Consider the following 18,925-nt stretch of genomic DNA (forward strand, 5'->3'; position numbering starts at 1 on the left):
ACACTATTAACTTAGAGAATAAAGAATAAATGCATTTTTTTCATCCATTAACTTCAAATGTTTACCATCAGATTTAATTCAAGATACAGTTCATCATTTTTGCTAAGAAATACTGTAATTGAAGAATAAGCCTTATAATACTGATTTGGAAGAATTTTTATCACCAAGTACACACTGTACTCTATCCAGCCATGGTTGGGCAGGGTACTTCTTAGAAATAGGTCAACAAGCCTTGTTCAGTATTTTGATTCTTTATTTACCTCCCAACAGATACTACAATATGGCAAACCAGTAACAAGATATATGAAAGCCTGCTGAACTCTGGATTAATTTAAAAAAAAACCAAAACAAAAATAAACCTCAAACAGGAATGACTCTAGTGTTAAACACTGACACAGGCTTAATTAATTTTAAGACAGAATTCCCCTCTCACCTGAATACAACTTAGCACAGAATCAGTCATGTTGGAAGGGACCACAGGGTCATCTGGTCCAACCTCCCTGCTCAGGCAGGATCATCCTAGAGCACACGGCACAGGATGGCATCCAGACGGTTTTTGAATATCACTGGGAGGGAGAGTGCACAACCTCTCTGGGCAATTGGTTCCAGTGCTCAGTCAGCCTCACTGTAAAGTTCTTCCTCATGTTCAGGTGGAACTTCCTCTACATCAGTTTCTGCCCTTTGCCTCTTGCTCTATTGCTTATCCCCTCCCAGGAGTTAAAGGTTGTGCACTTCCAGATCTATTTTTAAAAAAACTAGCCAGAAGCATGCACTTCTTCAGCAATTAAGAAACACAAAAGAATAATAAGCAGTGCATTTGTCAGACCTTGCCCAAATGACCCCGAACGACTGATCATCCTGTGGTATAACTACAGTAGCCCGTATCATGAAGGCAACACTACACTGAAGTTTTGAGACAGCAGTCTGGCTTCTCATCTGGTCTGAACACACCTCTTCAGGGTCAAGTTTCACTGCATTACTGTTACCGTATAAATTCTGATAAAATCATGGTCAAACTGTAGCCTGTGGGAGCCCACAAATATACTTTATTTAGGTACTTCTTCTAGCACCTTACCTGGTCTTGTATTACTCTGATAAAGAGTAATGAATTTTGATGTGACCCAATATATGACCCAACACATGTACTACCTGTTTACCTTGCACAAAAAGTACACAGTTTATTAAAAATGCACATTTCCCCTTACATACGTCTCACTGTACCATTACAGTAACACAGACGGGCCTAAACCAGTCTACCTTCTCAGAAGGTCCTACAATGAGTAGATGAGCAAACAACAGCAGCCTGCTGTCACTCAGAGGGGCTCCTTTCTAAACACCACTCCAGAGCTCTTTTGACAAGTGTCCTGCACCACATCTTGTTGTGCAAAGGTCTGAGAAAACAGTTGAACAGTTATTATTATCTATTAAAAGCTAGCAAGCTACCTTCAGTGAAGTTTCTTCATCTATTCATCATTTACCAGCCATTTTTCCGTGCCCTCACACCTCCAAGTCAGCCCGGCTCAACAGGTTGCTGCTGCCACCTGCCGGAAGAGCTTAACTCTCCTTTCTCCATCACAAAAACTTCCCTGGATCTTCTGCTCACTGGACACTTGAAAAGGGAAAGTCCATTTGCTAGGTGATCAGAAAGTGATTATCTGGCAGCCTGAATTTGTCTGTAGCAAATGGAGCTGGTTAGAAGAGGTACTTGAGAAGTGCCAATCCAAGCCCATGGGTAGGGGAAGATACACTTCTTTTCTCAACAGGAGGGAATTCTTAAGCTGGCACTGTATTATTTCCAGTGACAGGAACAAGCAGAATGACTGCTGCACTCTCAAAGCCAACTAGCATGATGCTTGTTATAAATAAAGCCACCTACTATTACCATCAACAAAACCAAACATGTCAATGTTGCTTACAGAAACCATAAAAAAGTTGATTTCTCCAGTCCACCATTTTCACACACACATTTAAAGACACTTGGGCCTTTGAAAATAAAACTCTTAGCTGACTTTAGGCATCTTCTAGAATTCTTGGTCTTGTATCCCTTTGCAATGAAAATATAGTCTGAAGTACAGAATTAATACAAAGTAAAGATCACACATTTGATTTCAAGCTTTCAATGAATCTCCAGGGAGTTGAAACAAACTACTCCATTGTTAGCGACTCTGCTAATACCCATCAGTCTGGTAAAAGAGCAGAAAACCAATTCATCTGTCCACTAAATTCCTTCCAATCTGAATTAAGTCTTCCGAAGTTGCAAGTGAAGTAAGGCATGAAGCATGAACAAAGTAACTGAGTTGTAAAGGTATCTGGTAATTCATAAAGGTAACAACTTCCAGAGTGCCATGGCAATGCATTAGCTTAGACTGGTACTTCATCACTCAACTGTGAAAGCTCCTCAGAACACCAAACATTCCGTTGGGTAGTTTTACATTTTTAACTTTATAACAAACGTCATTTTAGATTAATTGTAGTCATCAGCAGCATGAAGCTTACTGGAATTTCAGTTTTAAAAGTAAGAAGCAGTCATCAATACAGACAACCACATATAAATGGGCTCTGGTTTTCTGGAAGACTCCAGAAGAAAGTCAAAGAAGAAAGAAAGAAATTCTTATCAGTACAATTTATTTTCCTTTCTTTCACTTTGTTTCATTCGAAATAATCAGAAGTTATGCCAGCTATGTTCTTCAGTCTTGAAGGACAGAAGATTGTGGTTTAAGAATATTGAAATTCTAACTTCAGTACTGGGCAAGCACCATGCAGCTCATTGCAAAACCACCGGAGCTGGCAGAGGGTTTCTTCTCCTACTTACTCTTGTCATTTCTTCAGGCACATTCTACCAGGGAACCAAATATATTAAGAAACCAACACTTTAATTACCCTATATTCCTTTTTGTCTAATCTCTCATCTGTTAAAGAGCAATCTTCCCACAGTCAGTAAGACCAAACCAGGTAAAGATGTAGTGTGAAATAGGTCTGGCACTGTAGGCTGGAAGAAAATGCTAAAACAGGTATAGAAAGAACACAGTGCAGATTCCCTTGTAAAACACTCAGGTAAATCAAGAAAGGACGAGAAAGGTCCTGAGAAACAACCCACTAATGAGAAAAACATCTTGCATAGCTGATACCCAGTTTAAACAGCAGATCTTTGGAAAGGGACAGATGAGTCAATAATGCCTACTAGAAACAGGCTTTGACTACCCTCTGTTGAATTCCTTTAAAATATATTGCTACAAATCCTACCAAGTATTGTATAAAACTACAACATTCTCAACACAAAAGTCCATATGCCTGCCTACAATGACTTGCTGATCCGGTTCTTAGCAATTTCATCTGCTCTTGAAAGGTAAGTTTTACTGCCTGCTCTGAGAAAACTTTCATCTACCTAAAAACTTAAGACCCCAGCATAGTAAGACTCAAAGCTCAGGCTCTCCTCCCTCTAATTTCAATAATTTTCAACATCTTAAATTTCATTCTTTAAGTCCAAGCTGCCAAGAGAAAACTGCTACCTACATGAAGCTGTACAATGCATTTTGCATGATGGGGATAATAAAAACAAGTCCCTTTTTCTGTCAAGGAAAAAAAGTAATCACACATGATCCTAACCAAGAAAAGAGGAGTAAAAAATTCAGACCAGATTATCAGAGAACACTTCCTCATGCACACAGACTCATGTTGCTCACTCGCTATTTGCTCAAATAAAAGCAAATGCCTGCTTTTTATGCATGACATTAAAGGTAAAAACCAAATACCTGAAAGCTACAATCATGGTCCCTTAACAAAGCAAAGATACTTTCAACATCACTCTCCCTAACAGCTGAAGAAAAATGAAAGAAAAAAAATCAACTTCTCCCTTAAGAACATCTGTGCAAATCAGGCTTCTTAAAAAAAAAAAAAGTTAAAATATTGGTGGCAAGAAACTACCAATTCCTTTAACTTATTTAAAAAGTGAAGAAATTCAATTAAGAGATTCAATGATTTATTTAAGCCTAACTGAAAACCAGTTTGTTCAGAATATCCAGGCAGAAAATTAGGTTCTCAAGCTTTTCAAAGAAAAGAAAGAAAATAGTCTCTTGTTTGTCTTAATATGATTCACACAGACCATATTTCTTTTGCTCAAGAGAATCTTCAACTAAAATGCTTCAGATTGCAGATAAAAACCATTTCAAAACACTCAGAGCTATACTTCAATCCAGAAAACAAAGTCAGTATACTAAAATGTATTTGTGTCATGGTGTAAATTTTTATCAAACTGAAAGGCAGAAGTGAAAGAAAATCAATCAATTTTTGCAGTCAAAAATTTTGATTGCATAGAAAATGATTGGCTAATGCAATCAGTCATATGCTTTTCTCATTTTAATGAAATATAAAGCAGATTTGTTCCAACAGAGGCAAATAGTTTTGGTTATTTTAAGGATTTGGGGACATCTCCACCCAAGAGTTTATTCAAATGGGTCATCTTTTGAGAACAGCAAGTTCAAAAATACAGTAATAACCAAACATACAATTTAAAGATATGCTTGATTGAATAGAACAGATCTTCAGTTTTGTGCATTGCTGTACATCATTTCACCCAATTATTAAAGAAAATTCCTTGAATTTTTCTTGCCAGGCTTCTAATCCAAAATAAACCCTCATTTTTTCATTTTGGCATGCTTTAAAGTTTTTGCAATTACATGTGGAACTGGGACAGTAGGACAAGCCTCAAGGAACTATCAAATGCAACTCTTTCACTCTCCTCTGGCATGACCACCAATACCTTGTCCTGCACACTCCAAAATGCAGAAATCTCTTATGGTTAACTCCCATACCATAGAGGGGGTAGGTGGAAAGAGGATAATGAGCAAAGAAAAATATCCACCCACTCTTTGGAAGTACACCAATCATTTTGAAAATACTTGCACTTTTCATAATATAATGACATTACCTATGACTAACAAAGAGTCAAAACAGTAAAATGCGTGCCCACTATCAGACACTTTGGTACTGCTTAGAAAGCCCCGTGGTCCTAATTCCCACAGAAACAGATGCAAGCAGAATGAAAGGTCTGAAGCAGCTGGGCCAAGGAATATGTAGTTAGATGACCAAGCAGCCAAGTACCATGAGCTCCAACTTCCCTCCTGTTCCCTAAAGGTAAACCAAGTAACTAAAGGACAACTTCTACTTCCTTCTCATTTACATTTGTGACTCACCTTGAGAAACATCTCCACTTATTTCATAAACTTTGAGATTTGATTTAATTTCCTAGCAACCCTCATAGTACTCTCTCCCAATCAAGGAGCACAGAGGATTGTGTCTCACACACGCTTTTACTTCTGGGCTGGTTGAATACTTTCCTTTACTTCTGGGCTGGCTCAATATTTTCTTTTCCATTCTTCCACCCATTACAAAACTCAAACAATTTCTTTAATTGACGGGAGAGGTGCCACTGGTAAATCCAGTATTTGCGTAAATACCTACCCAGACTGTCAACAAAATAAATTCCTTTTTCATCTAAATCAAGGATTTCACTTGTTTACCAATATATCCTTTACTTATAATATTTTAATGACAGTAAGGCTGAGTATTTCAGCCAGTCCTTAAAATGCTGTTCCAAAACAATTCAATATTGCCACTGTCATTCCTCCTGTTCTCAGGCATGCATTCCCCCTCTCCCTCCCCTCCTGTGAGTGCCCAATTCTGGCACTCATCTGATTCTCCAGCAAGCCAGTTCATGGAGCAAAATCAGAACAAGGAATAATGTCATGTTAATTTTCTGCTAGTTTGGCTTTGAGTCAGATGAATGTCAGGGTGAACACAGGGAAAGAAGCAGAGCAAACTTACACTGATCTACAAATCACACTCTTAACATTTCCTAAGGACAGTCTTGGAGACGGGAGAAAAATCAAGGTTCTCTCCAACACTAAATCAGACTTTTCTGATTTTACATTGCCTTAGCCCTAGAATAAACATTGAAAAAGTTAAAAACCTAGCCCAATCACACAAAGCTGCTTCTGGCAGCTGTTACAAACAAGCAACAATGTAGACCTGTAGGGTAAGAGGAAGGAGGAAACATACAAGTTCTAGAAAAGCAATACAAAGGGTAAATAACAGCAAACCACTTCCTTCAATTGATAACAGCTATAATTAGAAACAACTCTGTCAAAACACAGCACCTGAACTTACAGGCAGTAGAGAAGTTTCAGAAAGATTGGTAGGACAACACCAAAAGAGAACCTCCCACCAAGAGTTAGTGAGGAAAAGACCTTTAGCTATGTAACACAGTATGATAAGCAAAAAAATTGGCCACAGAACTCCCCTTTTCTGACAATCCTCTCCTCTAGAAGGTCAATTGAGATCCTTAGATATAAAGGGTGTCCATATTAGGAAGAGACTCACAGCTGGGCTGCCATAGTTTTAGGCTAACAAAGCTTTACTTTGTATCCGCAGTTATCTTCACCTGTGAAACTACACTGGCAGAAATCCCTGGGGTAATAGTGGAGGACTTTTGACAGCTGCCAGAAAAAAGGGGGAAAAGAAAGGGTGAAGTGTGGTAATGGAAAACTAGTTGTTGTTTTCTCTTTCTTCTCTATTAGTTCCCAAACCAACACATATAAGGACAAACCCAAGAGCACCACTGCAATATTTGGGAGGAAGCCTCTAGTTTCCACTTATTTTCTGCCAAATTTGTTGTAGTAGAAAATAAACAAAAATCCAGCCAATAACCTCCACCAACACTAAGATGAGGTAACAGACACTGATAGGCATGAGTCAAATAGAAATACTCATGGTGGTGCCCATACAACTTGGTTTTCTTGTTGCTTTTCTTCCAAGGCCCTACCTGATGCACAAGTAGAGAAAGCAACAGACAGATATCTAAGCAGCTATTCCTCTAGCTCCCAGTTAGCTTCCCATACTTATCTTCTTCTAGAATAAGATACAGATTTCCCATCGAGAAACTGATAATATATAATTTTTAAAATTGCTATTTTTGTAGGTTCTCCATGTTTCACTATGAACTGTCTTCAAGGAAGATAAGAGTGCCAGTTGTTCTCCATCCTTTTGTTAAGGAAAGGAAAATGTAATCACTGCACTTGCTGTTATGTAATGGACTAATACCACTGATCTTTTTTTCTGCATTTTACTCCACACAAGACTGGGGGAAGGGGATTAACAAGGAAAGGGGAGAGGAAAGCCAGGAGGAGCTGAAATGTCTCCAGCATTCACAGTTTCTGAGTACCTATTGTTTCCTGCCGTTACAACCTTTAAAAGACAACTACTACTCCTTTTACAAAGTAACCTATAATCTAGGTTTTTCCTACCTTAAACTAAAATTCCTTACAAGAACCCTGACAACAGATACATACTAACAAGACAACTAGCTAAGCAAAAGAAAAAATTATTAACTAAGTAACCTGCTCTGAAAAAGGCGGACAAGGGAAAAGAAACGGGAAAGCTGAGAAAGAATAGAAAAGATGCCTCATGGCACCAGGCGAGTGCTTTTAGCCTTCTAAGGTCTTCCACTTTTTCACATCACTTGGGAAGAAAAAGAATCCAACAGCAGCAGTAAGTTTTACTCAAGACTAAAATTCACATAAAAAATCCAGAGGACTTGCAACTAAGATTTTGTCCTTGTGTGATCCCTATTCCAAGCCCTCTCTGTAAACTGTGGACAGACAAGCAGAAGAGAAGTGTAGAAATAAACAATTTCTACTCAGATTTTGACTTCTCACTGTGTTTTCTGGGTATTGCCTGGATATATTTTCTGGATATTGATATCAGCTGATAGCCTTTTATTAAGGAAAAAAAAAAAAGAGGAAAATATAAAAAGTACATACAATTAAGAAGAACTGTTATACCTCAATGTTTCTCTTCTAATCAGAAATATAGCCAGAGATTGTGTATTTTCAGGAATCTAAAGAAAGCGGAGAACCCATTTTATGAAAATAAATATTGAACAATAGCATGGTGAAAAAGTACCTCTGCTAGTCCGGATATCTCTTCACAGCTTTGACATACTAATACATTTCTTGCATTTGCAATAAAGATAAGAGGCCTGTTAATAGAAGTAGACCGACTTTTGAAAGATAAAATGAACAGTGTCACACAGATAAAGCAGCAAAGGATTTGTAACTATTTAGTTCTGTATTTCACAAGAATTCAATTTTTACTCATCCCAATTTTCTAATGTTTGTCCTGCTAAAATACTAAGCTATAGGTTACAGGCAGCATTCTTTAAAGGCAGGCATAATTAAAAAATGCAAATGGGTACTTTTCAGAGGAACTGGCAAGAACCAAGATATTAAAAAACCCCTCATGCTTTAATTTTGTGGTACCACCACCGTTTCCCCCATAAATAAATAGCAAAGTACTATTCCTTCCAATTACATTCTAACAATAGGTTCAGAAAGGATGATAAAGTAGTGACAACAAATTTTTAAGTTCATAAGGCAAACAAAGCTGCACTGCTAGGCTTCTCCTAAAACAATTTAAAATCCCAGTCAATCCATACATACCGGAAAACAAAGCTACAACAGCCAGAGAAGGTGGCAATAGTAAAACAAAATGAGAAAGGGCTTTTGAAAGCAGTGAATTTTGACAGTCTGCATAGTCACTGCAGGCATTCTGCAGCATTCATTGACATGACAGTGTAAGGTGATGACTTGCCCTTATCACAAACAGGCAGCAGCTTGAAGCCACACAGACAATGCTGAAATACTGTTTTATCCAAGACTCTTAAAAACTTCAAACATGAAGACAAATTTCTTTTAACTAACAGGATTCCATGCTAGTATAACTCTGGATATTTTTCTAGATTATGTATTCCTCTCAAACTATATTATATTGAGGCAAGTTGCAGGTCTCAATCTCATTTGCATTGGCAAGAATTTCCTCACTCATTGATGGGGAGTGGAAAAATCCTTCCAGAGAGCTGCCCCTGGCTCTGCACTGAAGAAACATAAGCTTCAGTTTGGCCTGTTCTTTTGGCTGGTTTCAACAGGAAGGAAGCCTGTAGCTTCATCAACTCTGCTAACTCCATTAGGTGGTACTTGAAGATACTCTTGTCACAGCAATACTACTGGCAACCAAAACCCCTAAGAAATCAAACAAAACCAATATAATAAACACAAGCAAGAAAACACGAGAGAAACCACAGCCTAAGCTTTAGCTTGAAGAAGTTGTTGGTATCTGCCAGGCAAGAATCCGAACATGCAGGCCAGATTAGCAACTACTGCTGAGTTCCAAAGTCCATTCAGAATCTGCAACTTAAAGAAAGAGAACACCTACACACTAGTTTTAATTTACTGATCTTTAAATGAAGCTTTGTATTCATTAATATGTTTGAATAGCAGATTATAATTTAAGAGATTCACTAGTTTTGTCTTATAACCACTAAAGGTTATAAAAGGCTCCAACTCCAGGCTACAAATAATGCTCCCTTGTAGTATACAGGCAAAGCATGAACATCATTTCAAAACATCTGTTTTGCTATCCTAATTTAGCCACATTTTTCCTCAAGAGTTCAACAAGTGCTGCACCTTTCCTCTCAATCTTTCTCTTTCCATAGTTTACATAACTCATTGCACTTACAATTACCTATGAGCCACACTTTGACTAGTTTCAGTGGAACCTGAATTTCCTAATGCACTGCAAAACTGAACTACAGCATTTAAAGATCAGAAAACTTTAGGAAAAACCCTTTCTTATTGACAAAGAGAAGACTGCTAGGATTCTTGCAGGCACCATCACTTAAAACTAATTAAAATACAGCTGTTGAAAGCATTTAAGACTCCTTGATTATGTCCAGATAAAAGGAAAAAGATTACTGTTAGCATCTTTCATCCAGGTAGGTCACTAGTGAAGATTTTAGTGGTAGAATCCACATACATGGGTTCTCTGGTGAAGTTAGTTCAACTAATGAAATTAGTTCAACTTATGAAGTTAGTTCTACTTTTTGAAGGCTAGCTTTTAATTTACACCATTTCAGTTGGTGACTCTGTGAACAGCTGCAGTACCACAGTGAGTAAGGATGAATCCTTGAGCAGGTCTTATTTCTCTGTCATAGGACCACTCTCAGGTCTACAGTTTCATTAGGGGCTTTCATCATCCACAATACCAGCTTAATTAACTCTTATTTCTTCTATGTATCTATTCTTCTGTTTTTTCTACCATATCTCAGTTTTGCAGAAAAACCTATTTGTGGGCCCTGAGGAAAGGATGGCAAGTCCATGCCCCGTCACTGAACAACCCCTTCATTGTGAAGTTACAGGAGGCCACCAGACTGTTCCAGCAGCTCCTCAGCACCCAGGACTTAGTCTCAGCCCAGGAGATCACCTAAGTTTAACAGCAATCTGGTTAATTTTCCAAGCACCCATACAGAAACTGCCCCGGCTCACAGACAGATGAGACCAGAACAAGGGAGCAGCTGCTTGTGTCAGTGAAAGCAGTCTTCTCTGTTCAGTCACTGCAAAATATCAGTGGCCCCTGATGCTCACAAACACTTTGTGTTCTTCCATTTTTTACTCTAAACTGCCTATCTCAAAGCCATTTTTTATATTATTTCAAGATTAATTAATGTATGAAGAATACTGACAAAATAGCAAAAGTAGTCCTTTCATGGCAGCTAAGGCCTATTTTTGTATCAATAAACCAAAAGAACTCACTCAACGTTGCAGCTCTTCCAGAAAAACAGCACCATTCTGCACACGTGACCGCACTACACCAGCAATCTCTGCATGCAGACTGCTGTTCCATGGAAGGATGACACTTTCATCCCTCCAAACCATGCAGCCATGCTGGTACCTATCCCAGCTTTGACAAAACCAATAGCATCAGAACAGTCAAGATACCACATTGTCAAACTGATATTTTTCCTCCACAGTATGTGTATGAGAGCACTACTGGCAGAAACTATATTTTCCTTTTGATCTGGAAACCACAGGGGTTTTCAGCCTCATGCAGGGGAAAGAAGAAACAATTAATGAGTATTTTCTCTGAACCTTGCTGCTTAACACAGGAGACTGGAAAGAACAGGAATTTCCACAATTCAAACGACAGCTTTCACCTGCTGCTTACAATTTATTTTATTCTCCTTCACCACATATTGTGGAAGAGGAACAAAAAAAAGTGTTGCACTTTACGCATGGAAAAGAAAGATCGACTTGTGCTTCTTGTAGAGGCACAAAAACGGATCCTTTAGCAACTTTTTTTACATATACATTCATACTATATGATGCAAAACAAAATTACATATGTATTTTTAAGAAATTGCTTGTGGTCAAATTTTCCTTGTGTTCAACTCATCTCATTCAGAGTGAAGCCCCAAGTGTGTCACAGATGTGATCCACTCTGATAACCAACTCTCAGCTTTGATACACCAACCTCTTCCCTAAGCAGCTACCAATGAGTACAAGCTAGTGAGGGTCTAACTCAAGCAATCTCATACCTCCTCTATGAGTTTTCCAGGCAAATATTAAAAGTAATGTCAAAACATCACTAAATGAATTACAGCTATCAAAGACAGTTTTAATTAATATTTAAAGACTGGAAAATTTAAAATTACTGGAGAACTAACAGGCCTAATAAATGAAAGATAAAAATACTTTGCTAAATGTCTTTGTCTGATCCAATATATGTTCCTAGGTAAACAAATTTTTTATTCATGGGACTACAAACTCTTCTAGGACTGACTTATTTGATAAATATTTATACACTGCTTTGCACAAAAGGGCCTAATACACATTAAACTCTAGTCAATACAATATAATAATCTGGTATTGGAAGTTATTACAGTAAGACAGTTTTAAATACACAACTTTTTGCATACAAAATAATCTTATCCCCATTTACCAAAGACAAGAGTGGTACTTAAGAAAAAAAAAAGAGCAAGACACCAGATTTTTTTACTGCTTTGTACTTATCAACCTAAAATGCCTTTTTAAGCACACTTTTGCTGAGCCCCTGGAGATTGTCTATTCGCAGGCTTAAGGCTGTTAGACTTAAGAAGGCTCTTTAAGAAGGATAACCTACTATTCCCTTTGAAAAACAAATGCTTGTTCAACAAATGGAAGTTGCAGTTTGAACCAGTTGAGTGACTAGAAAGAAATTGAAGTAGAGAACTCAAGATATTTTTTTTTCTATCGTTCTCTCAGGAAAGCCTAATTGAAGCAGGGGCAAACTTAGCAATGGTACTGTGAAGAAGAGACAAAATGGGAATGAAATGACACGTGCTGAATGAGTCTCTTAAGAAAGATTAGAACAAAAAGAATGGCAAAGTCACGTATAAGCAAGAGGCACTAATGTTTCAGCTATAAAGTGTAGATCAGCATGCCTAGGCAAGGTAAATGCAGAGGATATGAATGACCAGATTTCCTCTTTTCTAGCTCACCTACAAATATGATACAATGTCAGTAAAGGAGCTGAAAGAGATAAATTCTGCATGACAGATATTTCGAAGAGTAAAGAAAAATTAAACAGAAAACCCAAAAAACTATGAGTGCTGTAAAACACAGGAGAGTACTGCAAAGAGATGTGTAGCACAGCACAGATGCAGGGAGGGGAAACTTCAGCTCTTAAGAGTTTAAACACAACATGAATCAACAAAAGATGCAATTACAGACCACACTGTACAACTTAAGTATTTCTTTAATTTTGTGCCTTTCCCCCTATATATAGATAAATTTTAGTTAAAATAGTTAGTTTTAGTTAAAATAGTTAATGTTAGTTTAATTTTAGTTAAAATAGTTAATTTTTTTCTACCTGGGGAAATGAGGCTTAGGACTTACACATGGAAAGACTTTTCTGCATTTCTAGCCTTCAGTACAACACAGAAATCAATTTCCAGAACACCAACAGCTTCAAGAAGAGAGATGATTTATATGAATGTACATGTCTCTCACAGCTCCTGAGGCATCAGATCAGTAACTAATGTCTGTGGTGTAGTTAAATTTTGAAACTTAATGTATTTTTTTAGTTACTTTACTAAACCTGTCTCATTTACCCTGTTAAAAAAGGCATTCTGAGAACATGCTGATAAACTGATGAATAAGCATGGGATTTTTACACACAGTGTAATTTCCTTTGAAAAATGCATTCTAAAGCCCTAGCTTTGACAGTCTCTAAGAGTTACTCCTTAAACATATTTATGCTTGATCTTTCTACAAGTCACTTATGAAAACACCTGATAACACGAAAGCATATTCTTGAAAAATAAAGACAGGCTGCAGCAAATAAAATTAAACGGTTGCTGTTAAAGAGTATTTCCCATCTGCCAGCGAATTCTTACACACTTTTACTAGCATTGTGGACAAAATAGAAGTGTACCAGGCAAATACTTATTTCTAGACTCAAAAAACTCCATAAAATCTTTAGACTGTAATAAATCTATATTAAAAAGCAAATAATTTCAGGTTTACTAAAACAATTTGATACTACCATGGCTCACCTTCACAAATAAATCAGTTAGACCTGGGAGTTCATCACATGTACCATTGCATGCAACAGCCCACAGAGACATGACTGAAGTATACTACCAGCATGGAACCAACATGTAAGTGACATTACCTAAAGAAACTCTAACTATACACGATGTAACAATAATGTTTTTGATGGTGTATTTTGAGAAAAACATGTATGTCTTACACACTTACGTGACTCCTCCCTTACTCATGCACATTCTTGCCCCTTGCTGCTTCACACACTGTGCCAGTCTGGGCACTCCTGTTGAATCAGATCCACACAAACACAAGAGCAGCCACAGCCCAAGAGGCTCTGTCATGAGTGGAAGCAACAATATCATCAAATCTTTTTTTTTTCAGTCTTCATCTTCTTAAGAACCTATTTTAATGAGATTTTTCTTCAGGATGCTGTCCCAAAAAGTGCAGAAGTAATCGAGTCTCGTTACCCAGATTTCTCTGTGTCTCAGCCATGCCCTTGTGCTCCAATTAGTCACATTCCACCTCTATCCCAGACGCCTATTATCTTACCACTCTCTCCCAAGCACTGGCCACAATATACTTAACCTCTCACATCCTCTAACTACTGACTGGAGAAAAGAGTACAGCACTTCATACCTGCTTCTTACTCCACAGACAACTGGCAGCTAAGTACAGGTAACTGCTAAATTCATGCAAAACTTTCCCCTAAAGAGATGATCTTAATGAAGCCATCAACTTTAATGAGTTTTTGTTCAACATTATTATAATGTAAAATCTTTCACACCTTGACCCCTTGGCTAATTTCTCTGCTGAAATTTTGATGTGCTCAAAATTTACTGAGACACAAGATTAAATGAAATATGATTGCTCAAGATTTGTGACTTTAGAAAAGCAAATTAAAGACAGTTAATCACTACACAAACATATTAAACCAGCAACTATTTCTTAAAAACCCCTACAGAAAATAGGTGCATCTCAACATTTTATCCCCAAGAGAACAGCTAATTCTGAACTCCCAAACTGCAAAAATTTATTTTCTAGCACGTCCAGTTAACTAATGCTTCTTAAAGAAACTGCATTTATGTGTTTTGTTTGTCCTTTTAATAACTACTTGCATCCTCTGATTATTTTCAAGTGCATTTTAAAGGAATACAAAATCCCACAGATAAAAAGGATTCTACAACTTTTGTGAAAACTGGCAGCTTTGTAGAAAAAAGTAACTTGAATTCATGCTTTCAATGAGAGTAAAAGCAGGTTGAATTCTGCCTTCTCCATTGGCAGCCTCAGAAGACCAGGCAGCCAGCACCACATAGCACCAGATTTGATTAATTCTGGAACAAGCATAGGATACTTTGCATTTAAGTGGTAATCTACCTTAAGTTAATCATCAAAGCAGTGAGCATATAAAGTGGCTTTGTCCTATTTTTGGCAAATTCTAGCAAACCTAACAATAGCATGACTAAAAGGTGTACAGTCCTAGTTGCTTGGGTGATCATTTTTAAAAAATTCACATATACAACCTACATTTTTCTTCTGCTGTGGAGTATTCCAATGTAATGCTTTTTTAAACACTAAAGGGAGCACAAGGTTTAAATCCATGCTGAAACACTGATTTTTAAATAATGGAAAAATTAAATTCTGTTCATAGTACAACCAGGATCTGGATGAGTTTTAAACCACTCATCACTTAAGACAGCGAAATCTGATCTTCATCTGTGCTTAGAATAGAAAAGAGCTACACATTTTGCACATTGCTACAAAAATTGATTCCACATAGCATTTTTCTAAGAGTAGAATGCATATTTCAAACAAAAAAAAAGTATTTGTGTGGTAAAATTGTCTGACTAGGTATTAACTTACAATTTTTTTAGCACATTACCAAATTATGCTTGACTTCTTGCACCAACAAAAAAACCTAATACATTCTAAAAATATTATGTATTTAAGTATTCCTTAACTGCACCTATGGCAACAAGAATATAGCAAGTGATGCTGTTCATTTAGCAATGGTCGTGTTCCAAGAATATCATGATACTACACAAAAACCCCACAGATCTTTTAACTTTACTCATGTCAGGCTATTTCACTTGGTTTCACTAGAATCCAATTACTACCAATTAAGGAACACCACCTAAAGGCAGTGTAACAGAAACCAGAAAACTCAGTAAATGTCTGTATAGCATTTGCAGTAATTTCTTGATTGAGAGTTTTACTTACTGATCAGTTCAATAAAAATAAATCCCTAATTTTATTATAATTAGGATAAATGCCTACAAAAACTTCTGTCAAGGAAAGCATCAATATTATGTCAGTGATTTTCTGCTAAGCATTCTCAAGAGAGGGTGAAACTGAAACAACTATTATACTGAAAAACACCTGATGACATTGGAAAGTTTATAAAAAAATATTATCCAATCTGACAGCTTTCTTGCTTTCACAGTTGCATTTAAATATGTGAAATCCAAACCAGACCAGGTTGCAAAGAAGGGTTCAAGATGCCTTAGAGCATCCAACAGCATTTCTCCTCCTTGAAACAGAAAGCACACACTTGCCCAATTGAGATAACCTACTACACCAATGAAGTGAGAAAAACCCAACTTGAATCACTGTATACATTCACGGTAAAAAAATTACCTTTCATGTCAAACATTTAAATATTTGAGTTTTGAATACAGCTTTAAAAAAATCCAGTTCTGAATCACTGGATTTTTTGTTCTGTTTTCTGTAAAAGCACCAACAGTAACATGGTTCAGCATTCCGCTTGCAGCAGTTCAGAAAAGATCAGCCTGATCCCGCAGTCCTAAATTTACAGTCATTTCATAAACTTGAGGTCACGTCTGACCAACTTATTTCTTCCAGTGTTTCCAACCATGGAGATCACGATAAGGAAGGCAGCACTTGCAACAGGATGAACAGTAACATAGTTTTATGTTTCAAAATACACTCTCACAAAGAAATAGTTCGCCAATAGCTCTTTAAGCTACCTAGCAAAAAAAAATCTTTTTTTTCTGAGAATAATCTCTTGAACAGATGACAGGTTTAATTCTACAAGACTCAAAAAACATACCAGTTACCTATAACACCAAAAACCATTACAAAACAACACAAGACCTTGGCCTTCAAAGCAATGCCATGGTGCAGAAAACCACTATCTTCTTCCGTTCTGTCACTGCTGGAAAAGAGAAGTGTCCACCAGGACACTGTCATAGGAAGAGTGCCCATTTTCAAGAATTCTATTATTCTATCAGCAGACATAAAGGAAGAGAGTAGAACCATTTGACTTCTCTTGTATTGAGAAAGATAATGGTTTGCATTTCACAAAGATGTGAAAAGCTGGCATAAGCAAAGGTAGCATAGCACAGCATAGCAAGATGGCACTGCCCCCACACGTAATGACAGGGATGATCTTTATCAAGTATCTCTTAAACACAAAACTGGGATGACCCAGACTGAGTACCTCCCCCAACCACCTTCCTTACCTCTTCCCCTTTGGAGGCTCTCTCCCCTGTGAAGCAACATGAGAAAAACCACCCAGGTCTTCTCAGTTTTTACAAGAAATTGAGAATCAACTGAGGCTTCATTATGCGGCAGCACAAATCAAGGTACTATCTACAGTTAAGAATACCCAAGTTTAACATGGGGATCACAGTCACAACCGACTGAAATTTTCATTTAAAATGGAGAGCAGGACTCACTGAAGCTGATGACATGTAAGGTGTCAGCGGAACTTCCCTCTTGCCAAAAGCAGGTACCAGCATACAATTACAGTTGTAGCTGTATACACTCACAACAGTATAGGCAAAGAACAAATAATTGAAATTTGTATGTGAAACACAAATGCCCAATTATCTGGCAAATCAATAGCTAAGCTGAAAATTATTCCTGATTTCAGCAAACTGTGGCCAATAGTGAATATAATGCTATTGCTACAGCATCGTTAGCCCTCCTTATAAAGTAGTGTACAAACTGTACCATTTGGGTGGGTAAAATCATGACATGAACTAATTTGAACAGTCTAAGACTCTGACTTATGCTGATGTTTAAAAGGCATATGTGAGAGTATTGAAAATTATATGCAGCACAATTTTCAGCGTTCTACAGGTGAACTTCAGAAACTGCTTTATCAAGTCTGTATCAGATATCCTAAACTTATGACTAGAAAACCACACCTGAAACCCACTCCTTGCTAAGAAGCATCCCTGTGGAATTCCTTTTTTTATGTATGTGCTTACCATCATTAGTACAGAAACACCCACAGGTCTGGGAACAAACCAGGCCCTGCCGAGCCACCAGGCACAGCACAAAGAACACCAGGTTTCTGCCCTGAAGGCCTTGCCTGCATCTAACAGGACTGAGCATTCAGACTTTCATACGAGCCTTCCAATGAATGCGACAGAGTACTACACACCTCCGCAGAGCGTTCCCACGTCTCTCAGAAGGACAAAACAGAAAAAGGGAAGAAAACGAGAAGCACTATGCATCTCCACTCTGCAAAACCCCTCTTATCAGAGCCATTTCAAGAATTTCTACTCGACAACTAAATTGACTCGAATAATGGAAACCAACGTCCCAAATATACTATATATGGAATCGAGCCCAGGCAGCCCCCGCAAAGACACGGGGCACAACTCCCACCTCAGACACTCGGGTACTCATCCTCAAATGGCGGAGTCTCGCCCGGCGCACTCACACCTGTCACCTGCCAGGCGCCGGGCCAGCCCCTCCCTCTCTCCTCTCTCTCTCCCCCTCCCTCCCGCAGCCAGGCGAGCCCGCTGGCAGCTCCCGCCCCTCCCCGGGCAGCCGCAGCCCCCCGATCCCTCCCCGCGTCGGGAAGCTCCAGCGACTCGCGAAGGAAAATAAGTTTCCATCTCTCTCCGAAAGCCCCGCTGCGCGGAGCCTTCCCGTCCCCGCTCTCCCACCCCGCCCCAGCACGCCGGCAGGAGAGGGGCGCCGGGGCTGCTCCCTCCCCTCGCACAGGCCTTCCCTGTCTTCCTCACCCTGGCACAGCCCGGGGCGCGCTGAGCGGCCGCGGAAGCCCCGGGCCCCCCGCCCCTGCCGGCCCCCCGCGCCTCTCCCTGCAGCCCCCCAGGGATGGGACCAGGAAACCGGCCCGGGGAGCCGCCACCAGGCCCGTCTCGGCGGGGTCAGCCTTACCCTGCTGCCGCTTCTCCTCCTCCTCCTCCTCCTCCTCCTCCTCCGCCTCCTCCTCCGCCGCCGCCTCCCCCACCACCACGGCAGCAGCCGCCGCCACTACCGCCGCCACTACCGCCACCAGCGCCGCCGCCGCCTCCGCCCGGCAGGGGGGACCCCGCCGACCCGACCCTCTCCACAGCCTCCCGCCGCCGTCGTTCCGCTCCGCGGGGGGAGGAGGCGGAGGAAGGAGGAGTAGGAGGAAGGAGGGCAGGGGGGTCCGTGCTGCCGCGGCGGCGGGCGGGGTGGGCTGGGGCTGTGTGAGGGTGTGCGTACGGTGGCTGTGGCGGCGCCGCTCCCGCTCAGCCGGAGCCGCCGCT

The 18,925-nt window shown here is 39.3% G+C and overlaps 1 protein-coding gene across 2 annotated transcripts in view; it reads right to left on the reverse strand.

Moving 5' to 3' along the window:
* The window catches only part of TAB2 (TGF-beta activated kinase 1 (MAP3K7) binding protein 2), a 60,808-nt gene extending 42,102 nt beyond the window's left edge, over positions 1-18,706 (reverse strand). Inside the window, exon 1 of one of the 2 annotated variants that reach the window (XM_071432951.1) lies at positions 18,570-18,706. The gene's annotated coding sequence lies outside the window, so the exon portion shown is untranslated. Of the gene's footprint in view, positions 1-18,412; positions 18,530-18,569 lie in introns of those variants that run through there. The other variant, XM_071432959.1, reaches the window with a different exon arrangement.
* Between the last annotated feature and the right edge of the window lie 219 nt (positions 18,707-18,925).

The sequence above is a fragment of the Agelaius tricolor genome, unplaced genomic scaffold, assembly GCF_023055355.1.
Source record: "Agelaius tricolor isolate 1412-34295 unplaced genomic scaffold, bAgeTri1.0.p SCAF_1, whole genome shotgun sequence".
Taxonomy (NCBI): Eukaryota; Metazoa; Chordata; class Aves; order Passeriformes; family Icteridae; genus Agelaius; species Agelaius tricolor.